This window comes from Zalophus californianus, chromosome 8 (assembly GCF_009762305.2).
Source record: "Zalophus californianus isolate mZalCal1 chromosome 8, mZalCal1.pri.v2, whole genome shotgun sequence".
Lineage (NCBI taxonomy): Eukaryota > Metazoa > Chordata > Mammalia > Carnivora > Otariidae > Zalophus > Zalophus californianus.
This window is the reverse complement of record NC_045602.1, coordinates 82,940,876-82,953,924: the sequence shown is the minus strand read 5'-3', so window position 1 is coordinate 82,953,924 and position 13,049 is coordinate 82,940,876.

The window sequence follows — 13,049 nt, the reverse complement described above, 5'->3', positions numbered from 1 at the left end:
GACAGCACCTCCGTTCTTGACTGTCTCATATATAATAAATTTGGCAATGTAGAAAATATACCAAGTCATATTGCTGAAAGTTCTGATTTCCTTGCTGCTGTTGTTACTCTATAATTATACCATTTGTTTGTTCATTGGTTTGTTTCTCAGCTGGCTCAAAGACGATTTTAAAGTAGCCTGCTCTCTTTATGAGTTTTCACTTAAACTTTATTTTATAATTATAAAAGAAATATATCCTCGTAGTGGCTGGAAAAGAAAGAATATGTAAGAGCATAAAGTAGAAAACAAATTACTTCTCCCTCATTCAGTCATGTACTTTCTCCGAAATTTTATTGTACTATAGAATTTTTTAACTTACTATAACACACATGCTTTCACACATATACCAACAATTCATTATTTGAGTGGTTACATGGTAAATAATAGTATAGTGCTCTTTTTCGATCAATAGTTAGACTATTGTAGGTATTTCACTTCAACTCTTTTGCTAGTTCAAATAATTCTGCAATATATATATGTATGCACCCACATATATCAGAATGTCGTGTGTGTACTGTATATATTATATATATCCATATATATATCAGAATTGTTAGAGCTAGCAAAAAGAATTTTAATATATATCCACATATTTTGATATTCTGAGGACTGGTGCTGGTTTGTCTAAAGTGCTTTTCCAAAAATGTAGTCATTTTAATCTTAATAAATATTGCCACATTTGACTTTAAATAATTGCACCATTTTATATTTTTAGGCTATTTCTTAATTTTTCCTATCTGTGTTTATGATCCTAAGATAATATTAACTAAAACTTGAATGACTTCATTAACTCTAATAAATTTGGGGATTAAATATTAAATAAATATTAAAATTAATTGAAGAATAGAATTAATGGAATTATAGCCTTTATAAATCAATGAAAGGTCTTAAATTTCATCCATATTATATTATCAAGTTGACTTGCACTATCTCTCACACTCGTGTTCTGGATTTCATAATAATTCTGTGTAGAAAAAAGTCCCCTATTATCAAAGTATGGGTAAACTTTGATTCAGGGTCTATTTATTTAACCCACAGTTGGATGAGAAAGAGATCTTCTTGATTAGAAGCATAGAAGAGGAGAGAGAACTGCTGTTGGCTATTAAAATTGAGGACATGCTGCAATATTGTATTACACAGGAAACTCCTCACATATTTAACTGAACCACATTCATGAGGAATACATAGTTCTTAGTGATCTCCATTGTGTTAAAATGTAAAATGTGCACTAGAGGCCCTTGGGAGGCTTTTGACCATGAAGGTAAATAACATTATCATTTCTTTGGAATCTCATTTTCCATTGCTGGATGAAGAAAATGTTCATGAGAGCCATCAGCAGGAACCACTGGAGGCAGACCTCTGTAATTGCCACCATTAGGGTAGTGGCAGTGAGTTTGCCTTACAGATTCCTGACAATGTATTTCAATCTTCTTTTCTGGAGGGATGAGCACTATGGGAGATACAGGGATTTTCCTTTCTGTCCACTCCATTCAGAGGATCTCATCCAACCTTAAAAATAAATGTGCTAATTAATGTTAATTTCTCTAATGGGCACTCTTCTAGTAGGACCCAGCAGATTCACTCAGATAGGAAAGTATTTTGTTGCAGGTTAGGCATGCATGGATTTTGACTTTATTTCAAAGTCACAGAAAAATATACTTCCAAACTCCCCATAATTTGCTTGTTTCTTTGTGTTTTGAAAAAATACTTAAAATAAAATAGTTACTGCTTGATTTTCTAATTTCACCAATGGGGAAAAAGTAATTATCTCCCATGGCAATGGATTCATATGAAAGCAGCATGAGACCAATTACGATGCTAGATGCAATTCCAAGTTTCCTCTTTTCCTAATATTTCACACTCAGTTCTTTCCAGCAGCTTTCATATTCCCTGATATTTCCCACAGAATTATGTGCCTGTATTCCCCCTCTAGCTAGAGTTTTCCCAACCCACAGCCCACAGGTGATTTCTGAATCTTAGAGATACATGAGAGAGACAGACATACACATGGACACAGATATTGATACAGATACACAGGTGACCCTTGAGCAACATGGGTTTGAACTGTGTGTGGGTCCATTTATATGGAGATATTTTCAATAAACACAGTAAAGTACTATGGACATATTTTCCCTTCCTTTATGATGTTCTTAATCACTTTTTTTGATAAAGCCTCCTTTTTCATAAAGCTTACTTTATTGTAAGAATACTGTATATCATACATAAAGCATACAAAATATGCGTTAATCAACTATTGATGTTATTGGTAAGGCTTCCAATCAACAGTAGGTATCCGTTTTGGGGGAGTTAGAAGTTAGACACAGATTTTTGACTGTGCAGTGGTTCAGCGCACCTAACTCCCAGATGTGTTCCAAGGTCAGCTGTAGAGAGATTAAGGTAGAGGTAGAGATAGATCTAGCAGCTTGGGTAAGTGGTTGCCTTAAGCCCATGAAATAGAATCCTGACCAGGTTCCCAGGCCCACAACTGCCCACTGCAGCTGAACCTCCTAGCCTGAACCATGTTCTACAAAGAGTTTGCAGGATTCCCAAAGCTTAAGGATGTTACCCACAAATCCTCCTTATTTCCATCATCATATTATAATTCTGAGTCTTTTGCTTTTCCATATAAACTCTAGAATCAGTTTTTGATTTCCACACAGTAACTTGCTGAGATTTTGATTGGGATTCTGTTGAATCTATACATCAACTTGGGAAGAACTGACATTAACTTAACAATATTGAATCTGCATATACATGAACATGGAATATTTTTCCATTTATTTAGATCTTTGATTTCTTTCAACATCATCATATTCTACAATTGGCTCAGAAATGCTGTCTTGCGTGTGTGGAGTCCTTGAAAAAGCAGAAGTAACGGTATTAACCAATGAAATAGTTCTCAGATGAAATAGAAGCTATTTATTGGAAAGAAATTGTTTTTAATGCTATAAACTCATAATGAAGTACTATTCAGGGACTTGGTCAAAAATCACATCCTCAGCACAGTATCATAGAACAATTTCTGTTATATAATTGAATAGGTCCACTACATAAGAATGTGAGTTTGTTTGTTTTTTAATTATTCAGTGAATATTTTCTCACAATTCAAAGAATTATTCCTTCTCTAAGATGGATTGCAAACTATAGTTGGTACTTTTCCAATTTAGACCATTTGGTGTCAAAAAGTGAGAGTGGTCAGAGCCAATAAATCAACATGCTCTATTATGACAATGTGATCTCAGAGAATTTGGTGGACCATGGTGATGCCAAATTAAGGAAAGTGAATCAGTTCTTCCCATTTTTTTGAATCTTTTTAAAAATTTTCCCCTGAGATCAAAGCTTCCATTTTATAACATTGAGACATTGAATCAGAACATGATACAACATAAGAAAAAATGTTAGGAGAAATGAAAATGGATTGATTGTAATTTTAATGATGATGCATCCTCTTCAACACTGTTGATGTGATCTCTAGCTCCATAGCATTTACAGTTGATTACACACACCTCGAACTTTTGAAATATTTACAAACGTTAGATAACAACAACCCCAGGAGATAATATGGAAAGCAGAAAGCACACGAAAGCTAGCCCAAGGCAATCACTGATTAGGTCAGATCTATGTGGTCTGTAGGCTTTACTGGAAATCCTTTACTAAAATGTCTTCACACATGGTTTCGGGCTTTGGGATGAAGCAACTGTTCACCAAAGGAAGGTAAGGATTATTTGCTGCCATCAGTAACAGGAAATCCAATATTAAATGATACAAAGGTTATTATCTATCACACATGGAATTTACCGGAGCTATTTGGCAGTTCTCATAGCAACAGATCCCATCTTTAGTGGCTCCAAGCTATGTTTCAGATAAAAGTTCATGTGATCACTTTAAAGGACTGTGTACTGCTAATCAAGAAATTTTGCTCCAGGCACCTTGTTTGTTTTTCACTTCAGGCTATTCAGCACAGTCTAGAAAAGGCTGAATCCCACGAGTCTGTAACTGAGCATGCCTCCATGGGCTTATGTGTTTGCGTTAATAAGTGGCAGCAGGTGAGTGAGAGTTGAAGTGGTTGTAGCCGCTTATTGGTTAGTGTATCATTGGTTAGGAAAACCAACGAAAAAGAATGATTCTACCCAGGTCTCAAACTAAATAATTGAATGTTGTTTCTGATGCCATGTTTATACATATACATATTCAGTACTCTGTTGGTTTATCTGTTTCTAACATCTGATGAGAACAATTTCTCCAATGTAACACTTTGGGGGAAAATAAAATGCTTCAGATGCTCAAATATTGGTAGATTTTCTAACCAGTTCTGCTCAAGTAATTAGGTTCAACAAGCTCTCAAGTTTGTTATTATGAAAATTTCTTATGAATCTCCAACAATAATTAAATGTGTTATTTTTTAAAAAGATTTTATTTATTTATTTGACAGAGAGAGACAGCGAGAGAGGGAACAATAGGGGGGAGCTAGAGAGGGAGAAGCAGGCTCCCTGCTGAGCAGGGAGCCTGACATGGGGCTCAATCCCAGGACACTGGGATCATGACCTGAGCTGAAGGCAGCCGCTTAATGACTGAGCCACCCAGGTGCCCCTAAACGTGTTATTTTTGAGCATCTCTATTTGCCCAATACTGTGTGAAAATATATTCATGTTGTTGAGGAAGGCGTTATTTGCATTTTACTTAGGACTGAACTGAGAATGTCTAAATAGTAAGTAGTGAAACTCTGGATTCAAACATAGGCAGCGCAAAATCCATATCCCATGTTAAGATATGATTTATTTATTCTTTGACAAGTATTTATTGAGTGTGAACCATCTGCTTGGTATCTTTACCTCAATAGAGCTTATATTCTAGAAGGGTAACAATGGTTGTCAGCCCCACTGTACAGGTACCAGTTGAGACAATCTGATCCTTGGAAGCAGCCCCATCTGCGTTCAGCTCAAGGTCACCAAAACTGCTCTGTTACCATGAGACTCTTTCAGGCTACCAGCTCTCTCTCTTCCCCACCTCCACCATTTTCAGGGTACATGTCAATGAAGTGACTCTTTTTACACAGTCTTGAATGTATGGGATCTCCGAAGCTCTCCTCAGGCCTAGACACCTATTTGTCTTATCTACTATAAGCCCCGCACAGGGAAGATAATGTTTTCTACACAGGGCTTACTACCCTCGCAGGGCACCAAATGGGAAACAGGCAAAGTGTTACAGCTTCTGCATTGGGATTCTGTGATCCAGTATCATGATCTCAACTCCAGGGAGGGGATGGTGTATAAGGTGTATAAGGTGGTTTTTTGTTTTTTTTTGTATGTTATATGTTATATGTATTATTTTTTGTTGTTCTTATAACTGTGAACTGCCTTTCTCTCTTTTTTTTCTTAATTTTTTATATGGTTTCACTCATATGTGGAATATAAGAGGGCAGAGGACCATAGGGGAAGGGAGGGAAAACTGAATGAGAAGTGATCAGAGGGAGAAAACCATGACAGACTCTTAAATATAGGAAACAGACTGAGGATTGCTGGAGGGGTGGTCGGTGGGGGAAATGTGGTAATTGGGGGATGGGCATTGAGGAGGGCCCATGGTGTGATGAGCACTGGGTGTTATAGGCAACTGATAAATTATTGAACTCTACATCTGAAACTAATGATAAGTTGACTAGTTGAATTTAAATTTAAAAAAATAAAAAATGAGTAAGTTTCCTTCTCTGAAACCCCACAACACCATTTTTCTCTCTGCTACTTCCTCTCCTAACCCAGTCAACCTAATCTTATTGCTGAGATGGAAGAATTGTGGATGATTTTGACCTAAGTTTCTTTTGTGTGCTTTCTCTACATAGCTAAGAATTGGGAATCAATTTTGAAAGCTAAAATCTAGCGATTAGATTGTTCACTAATCTAACCTTGTTTTTTTGTTTTTGTTTTTGTTTTCCTGAGCCACAAGACTCAGAAATTACATTTCAAAATTGAAATATATAAAAATATGTTGTATTGGGCATAAAACATATTCTGTATAAATAACAAATCTCTTCATGGCACATGTGTGTATTTGTATACACCCAGTATTATTTTTTTTCTAAAAAGTTTGGGATCTAGTATATGGCCTTACTAAAAGATTGCTTGCATTCATTTAATTTTTTGTACTGTTTTTAAATGGATTTTCTTTGTTGTATTTAACATTCTTGGTTATGTTTGGAATATCACCATTTATACTGAGGACTGATACACAGTTGACACCCAGACAGGAACCAATATCTTAGAATAAACATTTACATAAGTTAGCATTTTTAAGTAAAGTAAAAAAAAATGTGTTTTACCTGAAATTTTGTTAAGAAAGCTCATTAAGAAAGAATATTATCGAATTTTTGTAAAGACAGAAAAACTCATGTATGGCAGGGCCACATTACCTACTACTATGATCATCAAACTTTTCAAATGTAGAAGGTTGGTTCCACTACATCTTATCAAAATGTCACAAAATTTCAGTGTTCAAAATTATTCCTTAGAGTTAACAGAATTTAATTTGTGCTGTTGTCATTTAAGTCTGTATATCTTCTTTATCCATTAGTCAATAAAAAAGTTATCCTTGAGACTACAATGATATTTTTCCCATTAATATTAATGCCAGAGAATATTTTCAAATATACATATAGATTCTGTCATATGTAGTCTCTTTACTTATACTTCTATTTACTTATTAAAGCAATGTAATGCCTTTAAGATAGAAGATATTAACTCAGTTCAATGATATCTTGGGAGGTTCTAATACCAAAACCTAAAGTATTTTTAGTAAGTTTTTTATTTAAATTCAATTTAGTTAACATATACTGTTTATTAGTTTCAGGGGTAGAATTTAGTGATTCATCAGTTTCATATAACACCCAATGCTTACATCAAGTGCCTTCCCAGTGCCTACCAGTCACCCCATCCCCCCACTCACCTCCACTTCAGCAACCGTCAGTTTGTTTCCTACAGTTAAGAATCTCTTAAGGTTTGCATCTCTGTTTTCACCCTTTCTTTTTTTCTTTCTTTCTTTCTTTTTCTTTCTTTCTTTCTTTCTTTCTCTTTCTTTCTTTCTTTCTTTCCTTTTCTTTCTTTCTTTCTTTCTTTCTTTCTTTTTTTCTTTCTTTCTTTCTTTCTTTCTTTCTTTCTTTCTTTCTTTCTTTCTTTCTTTCTTTCTTTCTTTCTTTCTTTTTCTTTCTTCTTTCTTTTTCACTCTTCCTTCCTTCTTTCCTTCCCTCCTTCCTTCCTTCTTTCTTTTTAAATAAAATTATATATTGTATGAGACTGCAATCTAAAACTAACAACTCAGTAAAGTTTAGGATCTTAAGTGTTCTCATTTGAAAAATAGATGGTTAGATTTATTTATTTTTTTTAAGATTTTATTTATTTATTTGACAGAGAGACACAGCAAGAGAGGGAACACAAGCAGGCAGAGCAGGAGAGGGAGAAGTAGGCTTCCCACTGAGCCGGGAGCCTGATGCAGGGCTCGATCCCAGGACCCTGGGATCATGACCTGAGCCGAAGGCAGATGCTTAAGGACTGAGCCACCCAGGTGCCCCAGATGGTTAGATTTAGATGCCTTAAACATCCTTCAGATAAATTCCTGACTTTATCTGCATACTGAACTGATCTGCCTGTACAGTTGTTCATAGATACTTATATTGATTTGACTTTTCTCCAAAGGAAAAAATACTCTTTTAAAATTATTTTAAATATTCTAGGATACCTGATAAATATCATCTTAAAAACTTAAACATATAAAAGTGGTCACTAATGTATACATTATTTTTGGGGAGAAAATAAATATGGGTAAGGAGGTGATGCTTTCCACATGCTATTATAAGATGTTCCAATCAGACATTCTCAGATTATTATGAATCTTGTTTTTTTTTTAAGATGTAGCAGACTGAATATTATCTTTCCTTTAATTAAAATATATTCAAGAGTGTGAAGTATTTCAAAATGCCATTATCCTTTCAATTGCATGCCAGAGATTTTATAAAACAGAATTGGAAGTTTTCATTAATTTCCAGCAATTCAGTTTAAATGTTAAGAATTATACAACATTATTCTAGAGCTCAAATTTAGAAGAAGAAAATAAAACCCACCTTCCCTCTGGTAACCATCTGTTTGTTCTCTATAGTTAAGAGGCTGCTTTTTTGGTTTGTGCCTTTTTTTTCCTTTGTCTGTTTGTCTTATTTCTTAAATTCCACATATGAGTGAAATCACATGGTATCTGTCTTCCTCTGGCTTATTTTGTTTAGCATTTTATTTTCTAGCTCCATCCACATTGTTGCAAATGGCAAGATTTCATTCCTTTGAATGGTTGAATAATATTCCAGTGTTTGTGTGTGTGCGTGTGTGTGCGCACATGTGTGTATACACCATACCTTCTTTTTTTTTTTTTTTTTTTTTTTTATGTGTTAGTTTCCATTTTATTAGCATTACAAAATCTGAGGACCACTAGTGAAATAAAGATCATGGATTTGCCATTGAGCACACCTTGAATTCAAGTCTTAGATTTATAATAATTTAACAATATTATTTTATTCCATTTTATTCAGTTGTTTTGAGGAGCATTTGGTTTCCTCACATATAAGAAGAGGGTAAAAATTATTATAAATTTTATTATGAAGCTTAAATTTAAATTGTGTCTGGCAAGGGAGAGGTCTAAATAAATGTTAGTTCCCTTCTCTCCCTCTTCTAGTACTAATTCCAAACTTGTTAACCAGATTGGGTTTTTTTTTTTTTTTTAATTTTTTTATTGTTATGTTAATCACCATATATTACATCATTAGTTTTTGGTGCAGTGTTCCATGATTCATTGTTTGTTCATAACACCCAGTACACCATACCTTCTTTATCCATTCATCTATCGATGGACGCTTGGGATGCTTTTAATTTGGCTATTATAAATAATGCTGCAATAAACATAGGGGTGCATATATCCCTTCAAATTAGTGTTTTCATATTCTTTGGGGGAAATATCCAGTAATGTTATTACTGGATCATAGGGTATTTTAATTTTTTTGAGGAACCTTCATACTGTCTTTTACTGTGGCTGCACTGGTTTGTATTCCCACCAACGGTGCTTGAGAGAAGGGAAACAAAGCAAACATAAACTACTGGGACTACATCAAAATGAAAAGCTCCTGCACAGCAAAGGAAGCAACCAACAAAACTAAAAAAATTACCTACTGAATGGGAGAAGATATTTGCACATGACGTACCTTATAAAAAGGGTTAGTATCCAATATATATAAAGAATTTGTACAACACAACACACAAAGAAACAAATAATCCAAATAAAATGGGCAGAAGACATGAACAGACATTTCTTCAAAGAAGACATACAGATGGCCAACAGACATATGAAAAGATGCTCATCATCACTCACAATCAGGGAAATGCAAATCAAAACCATAATGAGATATACCTCACACGTGTCAGAATGGCTAAAATCAAAAACTCAAGAAACAAATGTTGGCAAGGATATGGAGAAAAAGGAATACTGAATGTCTCTCTTTTTAATTTTATTTCTATGCTTATATATGCATAACTTTTTGTAACATCAAGAGATATCCTGAAATTATTTTTAAATTTAATTTCATTGACTGATAATCTTCAATGATAAGCATTTCATCTTATGGATAGGCCTTAATTTATTTAAGCAAATTCTTAATGTTGAAAACTTAGCCTTTCTCAAATTTGTGTTAAAATAATAAATTTGTTGTAGTAAATATTATTTTACTGAAATGTTTTCATATATCTGGTCATTCCCTTATAATTAATTATATTTTAATTTTCAAAGACACCTCTTTGGCATGAAAAAAATATTTACATTAAGCATATTTTTTTAATCAATTGTCAAGGCGCTCAAATTGTACCTTAAATGTTGAGGTTGTGGGTGACTTAATGGGCTGTGTCTGCCTTTGGCTGGGGTCATGATCACAGGCTCCTGGAATGGAGCCCCATGTCCCTGCTTAGCAGGGAGTCTGCTTCTCCCTCTCCCTTTGCCCCTCCCCCCTCCATTTGTGCTCTCTCCTTCTCTCTTTCTTTCTCTCAAATAAATCTTAAAAAAATTAAAAGTTGAGGTTGTGTTAAGCTTTTAGGCTCAATTTATAGATCATGTTATGTAAACCATTAAAACTTCAAAATGTAGCATTTGTAAGTGTAAAATCAATCACTTTTTCTTGCATTTTGATTTTTTGATTTACTTATACATTTAAAAAATAAAATTTCCCTACTATTTAAAGAGAATTACTAATTTCATTAACTAAATTCCTTTAGACATTGCAAAATAAAATTTCAAATTTAATAGACGTGATTTTTTTTGAAAATTTATAATGGCAGAGTTACAAGTCTAACATAATAACTCTTTATAAGTATTTAACCTCCTTTAAAACTAATAAATGTTTTAAGGATTTCATAAATCTTTCTAAAAATTAAATAATGGGGTGCCTGAACTGCTCAGTCAGTTAAGTGTCTGCCTTTGGCTCAGGTCATGATCCCAGGGTCCTGGGATTGATTCCCTCATTAGGATCACTACTCATCAGAGAGTCTGCTTCTCCCTCTACCCTTTCCCCCCCCCCGTATATGATCTCTCTCTCTCTCTCAAATAAATAAATAAAATCTTTAAAATTTTTTTAAAATAAAAATTAAATAATGATTATACACTTATTACTATCATACTGCTTACCAAAAATATATATTTTTGGTATAACTTCCTGGGATTGTACTTTTACTCTTACCATCATGAAAAACCAAAGTTACCATTATCAGAAATGTGGATATTCAAATCATCAAAAGGCGCTATATATTGTTAAAACAGAACAAAACAAAACAAAAATCCAAGACTACTCATCCTGAAGCATATGTAAAATGATACTACAACATCCAATGGATTTACATTTTAGACCTGACGTGGATACTAGATATCATGACTTCTTGCCATTTGGTATATGAATATATTCATTAGTAAAATGAAAACAATGACACTGAAGCACAATATTCTATCTATGATTTACATAAGGTTATACTCACTGCTTTTGTTCCTCATTATACACACACATCTCAACCTCTTTTATACACTGAACTAAAACTGATATTCTAGAAGATATCAGTGACTCAGGTAGGCAGATTAATGGCCCTAATGATTGTTATGTCATAACCGTCAGGAACTGTTAATATGTTACCTATATGGGGATGGGGGCTTTTCAGATGTGATTAAAATTATGTATCTTGAGATAGGTACATTATCCTGGATTTTCTCAGTGGACCCAATCTTATCTCAATAGTCTATAAGATTGAAGAATTTTTCACAGCATTGATCAGAAAAAGAGAAATGTAATGATGAAAGGAGAGTCACAGAGATGCAGTGTTGCTGACTTTGAAAATAGAGTGAGGGGATCCCTAGCCAAAGAATGCAGGTAACTCCTAGAAATTAGAAAAGACAAAGAAGCAAATTATTCTGTAGAGCCTCTAGAAAGAAATGCTGCCCTGCCAACACTTTGCATTTAGCCAGGTGGGATGGGTGTCATGTTTCTGACCTATACAACTGTAAGATAATAAGCTTGTGTTGCTTTAATCCAGAGTTTGTAATAATTTGTTATAGTAGCAATTGGAAACTAACACAGTGACCTCTATAGCACCAAACTCAATGGGTCAACCCAGGTAAAATTCTTATGCTCCCCTATGTCATCTGAATACTAATCATATTATAGTCTCCTGTTTGGTTATTTATCTTTCAATAAACTCCCAGTAGACAGAAATTAAATCTTGTTTTAAAAAGTTGTCTTCAGCACCATGGACAGTACTCAAAAAGTTGAATTACTATGTTTTCCAAGATTTCATTCCCATCGCCTTCTGCACCCTTTGACCCAGTTAAGCACTTGTTAATTAATTTAATTCCCACAAATATTTGAATGACTATTATACACAAATTTTAGTTGTTTAGGGAATGCAAATTGGAGTAAAACAACCTCTGACTCCAAGGCATTTGTAAATCTAGTAGATAGATTGGGAGCTCAATAGCTAATTAAGTAAATTGATAGACTAGACCAGAAAAGTCTAATCAAGAATAACCATACCAAAGAGAAAAGGTATTGGGTGAGAGGAGACAAAGTTGTAAATAATGGAATCCAGAGAATATGAACATAATCTAATCACTGAGTTAATCTTGCTAGTTACCTCATATGTAATTTCATACAGTCGTGCTCCCCATTGTATTTTTACACTGTCAGCTCGAGTCTCATCCCTTCCTCAGTACACTTCCCTACCCGGGTATGTGAGAGCTCCAACATTCTTTCCCTCTTCTCACGTGTCCAGCTTTCAGGAGTATTTATTAATATTGTTCCCTAGTCTGAAATTCTGCTTGAGTAAATTCTGTTTGGCTGATTCCTATTCTCCTGTTCCCACTCCATGTCCTTTAGTTCAAGTTATGAGCTTCTGCCTAGATCTTTTTCCTTGACTTAATTCTGACTTGATAACTAGTTCCTTCTTGGGACTGGGATTCTCTGTCTTTCTTTAATCATCCTTGATGAGCTGGTACTGAAAGAAATGCCTGGTTCCAATTACTCATGAAAAACCTTCCAGATGCAGACCACATGGATAGATATAATTCCACTTGTGACTCAGGCCTATTCTGTGCATTTTAGTAGTATTAAGATACACTACTCAAAACTTAGCCTGATATTAATTGGAACAACTCTATTCTGTTTTCTCCCACCTCCCCCCAAAAATGATCCTCAGCATATGCTACTGGAAAGTTTCCATGAACCTGTTGTTTCTCTGAGCAGTTTTTAGTCCCGGGTTCTAGCTGTTTCCTCTCCTTCTGTCCTGCTGGTAATAAGATTACAAAGACTAACCAAACTACTGTGACAGCTAGTAGTTAAATGGCCCTACATAACTAAGATCACTCTACTAATTCATTCATGGATTGTGTTAAAAAAACAAATGAAACCATTAAATTTAACCTTAATAGTTAAGACTTTTATGATATATTCCTACCCT